Genomic DNA, 4,821 nt, shown 5'->3' on the forward strand with positions numbered 1-4,821 from the left:
GGGAAGCTTGGCTTCCTCCGTCACTGAAGCAAGGAAGCCTCCTGTTAGCTTTAAGCTGCCTGGCTGCCAGCCACCATCTTGGCTGGCAGTTAATTTGCATATCACCCTGATTAGCCAATGGGAAGGGTAGTGGCCGTACGGCTAATTACCATGTTTCTCTTTTATTAGATAGGATTATACAGCAGTATTTCTCTTAATTTTCTGCCTCAACTTTCTACCATTCACATCACTATTAAAGGCTAAAAAACTGTCTTCTGAACCTGAATTTGACCTGGGAATAGAAAATTGTGTGTATGAAGACAGGGAGGAGTTTCCATGAGCTCCCAGAACACTTGTGTTCAGTATAGATTGGTTGCCCAGTACAACAACCAGCTGTTGGCATTGGTTTTGTTTTCTGAAAATGCTCTTGTAGAAGCCAGAATTCTTCAATAAAACTGCAGTAAACCCTGGATTTTGTGGACCTCAATATAATGGACTTTGAATTTTTTTAAATATATATATTTTATTGATTTCAGAGAGGAAGGGAGAGGGAAAGATAGATAGAAACACCAATGATGAGAGAGAATCATTGATTGGATGCCTCCTGCATGTCCCCTACTGGAGATCGAGCCTACAACCTGGGCATGTGCCTGATTGGAAATCGAACTGTGACCTCCTGGTTCATAAGTTGATGCTCAACCACTGAGCCACACTGGCTGGGCTGGAATTCAAATTTAATGGACACAATTTTTGGTCCATATGTCATGTGAAAATTAACATCCTGTTAATTTTAAGATACTTTTATCAAGATTTGCTTATAATTAAATTAACAGATTATTTCTATTATTTATTCAGTTATTTTTATTTATTCATTTTTATTTTTTAATATGTTTTTATTGATTTTTATAGAGAGGAAGGGAGAGGGATAGATAGAAACATCAATGATAGAGAGGAGCATCATTGATCAGTTACCTCCTGCACGCCCCCTACTGGGGATCAACCCCATAACCCGGGCATGTGTTCTGACCAGGGATCAAAACAGCAACCTCTTAGTTCCTGGGTCCATGTGCAACTGCTGAGCCATACCGGCTGGGCCACAGTTATTTTTAACAAATTTTAGCTGACATATATACGTTCATTTCAGCATTATTTACAATAGCCAAAATATGGAAGCAACCTAAGTGTCCATCCATTGATAAATGGATAAAGAATAAATGTTGCATATACACAATAGAATATGGCTCAGGAGTGACATTAAAGGAATGGCAGCGTAAGGGTGCGTCTATCCTCTCCCCCTAACTTTTCAACAAAATAACCACCTATAATTCAACAAAGAAGTCTCTGCTCAACACAGATGCACACCCGAGAGACCTGAACACTGAACAACTAAGGTGGGCTCCTTGGAATAAGTAGGGAGATGAGAGAAAGGAGGGAAGCCAAACACAGCTACAGCGCAGCAGCGTGTCCACAGTGCAGCTGGGAACTGACAGCAGCAGTTACCGGCAGTTTCCTCAGCCGGTATGGACCAGCAGAGCTAACCCAACAAGTGGCTGGCTGTCGGAATAGCCACTGGAGTGGCAGCATTGTGTGGTCACGCACACAAACAGAGAGAGTGTCTGACCCGTGGGGGCACGTTGTGAATGGGATCTGAGTTGCATGCGTGAGCTGACAGTCAGCAGACACTCTCCTTACAGAGTCGCTTCCCATAGCTGGGCTTGGCTGCTGGCTTTCAGGCAAAGAAAGTAGATTGCAGAGCCCTGACACTGATTAGACTCCCAGGTCTCGCCTCCTGTTGCCCTTGGATTGTTTCCAGGAGTGTATTGTCTGTAGGCCAATAGCTGTTGCAGTAGAAACACAGTTTCCCTCTGTGACTGAACCCCAGGAGGGGTGCTTGGGCTAGACCTTTGGAGGTCAGGGACTGCCATTACCATGAGGGAAAAACAAACCTCACCCCCAAGCAGCAAAGGCAGTACAACCCTACGGAAGCTGCAGAGGCTCAAAACTGTGAGGCCACAGAGGAAAAAACATTTTACAATTCAGTGCTATGTACTGGAACAGAGTAGAAAGACATCCTCAGAGATAAATGGGAAAACGAAGTAGAACAGCAAACACCATGAACAACCACAACAACGACAATGACCAGAAAGAAAATGAAAAATCCCCAGAAAACAGGCTGGAACACATAGAATTATGTGAGTTGAATGACAGAGATTTCAAGATTGCAGTTCTGAAAATACTAAATGAGATGCGAGAAAATACTGACAGGCAATTCAGCTCACTCAGAAAACAAATCAATGAACAAAATGAGTATTTCTCCAAAGAAATTGAATTGTTAAAAAAGAATATAGCAGAAATCATGGAAATGAAGCAGGCAATTAAAGAAATTAAGAGTGAATGAAGGAGAAATAAGAACATTCCCAGACATACAGAAACTGAAGGATTTTATTACTAGAAACCTCCATTGCAGGAAATACTCAAGGGAGTTATTCTACCTGAAACAAAGAACATAAGGTCATAACACTACCAGTAGGATTGCCAAAAACTCGCAGCATAAACAGGGATAATGTGTGACAATAAAAACATACAAGGGGAAGAGGGACAGGTATGGACAGGCAAAGGAAGATGAAGATCAGATGTACTCAAAAGAAGAAAAAAAACTATGGTATATATGCAACTTCACTTTTTATAAAACTAATGGCAATCACACACAGAAATTTCCCAAACAAGACATATAGCTTAAAAAAAAAAAGAAACAGAGGAAAGATGTATGGAATACCACCAAAAAATGCAACAGACAGAAACATAAAGAAAAAGAACCAATTGAGGCACAGAGCTACCAGAAAACAAAAGGTAAAATAGCTATAGGAAATCTTCATACATCAATAATTACCCTAAATGTAAATGGTCTGAATTCACCAGTAAAGAGGCACAGAGTAGCAGAGTGGATAAAAAAACAAAACCCAACCATATGCTGCCTAAAAGAGATACATGTAAACAGCAAAGACAAAGGCAGATTCAAAGTAAAAGGGTGGGAAATTATTCTCCAAGCAAATAACATCCACAGAAAAGCAGGTGTAGCCATACTTATATCTGATAAATAAATCTCAAGATAACAAAGATGACAAGAGACAAATATAGACACTTTATAATGATAAAGGGAACACTACATCAAGAAAACATATCACTTCTTAATATATATGCGCCCAACCAGGGAGCACCAAAATATATTAAGCGGCTATTCACAGAACTAAAGGCAGAAACAGATCAAAACACAATTATAGTTGGAGACCTTAATACTTTATTGACAGCTCTAGAGATCAACCAAACAAAAAAATCAATTAAAAAAATCAGCTTTAAATGAAACACGACACCAAATGGATATAACCAACCTTCTGGCCCTTTAAATACAGTTTACAGGACATTTCATCCCAGAACATCAGACTATACATTCTTCTCCAGTTCACATGGAACATTCTCAAGGATAGACCATATGTTGGGTCACAGAACAAGCATCAACAAATTCAAAAAGATTGAAATTATTCCAAGTATATTTTCTGACCACGATGCCATGAAATTAGAAATCAACTGCAAAAAGGAGGTAAAAAAAAACAACCTACAAATACATGGAGATTAAACAACATACTACTAAAAGATGACTAGGTCAAAGAAGAAATAAAAGATGAGATCAAAAGATATATAGAGAGAAATGAGAATGATAACACAACATATCAAAACCTCTGGGATGTAGCGAAAACTGTAATGAGGGAAGTTTATATCACTACAGGCCTATCTCAAAAAACAAGAGAAGTTCCAAGTAAACAACCTAACATCACACCTAAAAAGACTAGAGAAAGAAGAACAAAAGCAACCCAAAGTTAGCAGAAGAAAGGAAAATAATAAAAATCAGAGAAGAATTAAATGAAATAGAGAACAAAAAGATTGTAGAAAAATTAATAAAACAAAGAGCTGGTTTTTTGAAAAGATTAATAAAATCGACAAACCCCTGGCTAGACTCACTAAGGAAAAAAGGGAAAAGATCCATATAAAACAAATCAGACATGAGAGAGGAGAAATCACCACAGACATCACAGATATACAAAGGATCATACTAGAATATTACAAAAGCCTTTATGTCACCAAATTCAATAATCTAAAAGAAATGGATAAGTTCCTAGAAATATATAACCTTCCTAGAATAAATCATGAAGAACTGCAAAATATAAATAGACCCATCAGCAGTGAGGAAATTGAAACAACCATCAAAACCCTCTCAAAGAACAAAAGTCCAGGACCAAATGGCTTCACCAGTGAATTCTACCAAACGTTCAAGGAAGAATTAAAGCCTAGTCTTCGCAAACTCTTCCAAAAAATTGAAGAAGAGGCAATACTTCCTAACACATTCTATGAGGCCAATATAACCCAAATACTAAAACCTGGCAAAGATAACACAAAAAGAAAAGTACAGACCAATATGCCTGATGAATACAGATGCAAAAATCCTAACCAATATGCTAGCTAATCGAATACAACAGTACATCCAAAAAATAATACATCACGATCAAGTAGGATTCATTCCAGGGGCACAAGGATGGTTCAACATTCATAAATCAATCAACATAATATACCACATTAATAAAACAAAGAATAAAAATCCTATGATCTTGTCAACAGATGCAGGAAAAAAAACATTTGATAAGATACAACATCCATTTATGATTAAAACACTCAATAAAATAGGAATAGAAGGAAAGTACCTCAACTTAATAAAGGCCATATATGATAAACCCTCAGCCAATATCATACTCAATGGTGAAAAACTGAAAGCTTTTCCCCTAAGATCAG

At 37.9% G+C, this 4,821-nt stretch overlaps 1 protein-coding gene and 1 long non-coding RNA gene across 2 annotated transcripts in view; one reads left to right on the forward strand and one right to left on the reverse strand.

The window, feature by feature from the left end:
• Positions 1-4,821, reverse strand: part of LOC102256975 (vascular endothelial growth factor receptor 1) — a 162,596-nt gene that overhangs the window by 91,039 nt on the left and 66,736 nt on the right. The window lies entirely within an intron of this gene.
• Positions 3,248-4,821, forward strand: part of LOC106724199 — a 15,254-nt gene continuing 13,680 nt past the window's right edge. Inside the window, exon 1 of the long non-coding RNA XR_001359946.1 lies at positions 3,248-3,259. This is a non-coding gene — a long non-coding RNA (uncharacterized LOC106724199). The remainder of the gene's footprint in view (positions 3,260-4,821) is intronic.

Source organism: Myotis brandtii, unplaced genomic scaffold (genome assembly GCF_000412655.1).
Source record: "Myotis brandtii unplaced genomic scaffold, ASM41265v1 scaffold748, whole genome shotgun sequence".
In the NCBI taxonomy this organism is placed as follows: domain Eukaryota; kingdom Metazoa; phylum Chordata; class Mammalia; order Chiroptera; family Vespertilionidae; genus Myotis; species Myotis brandtii.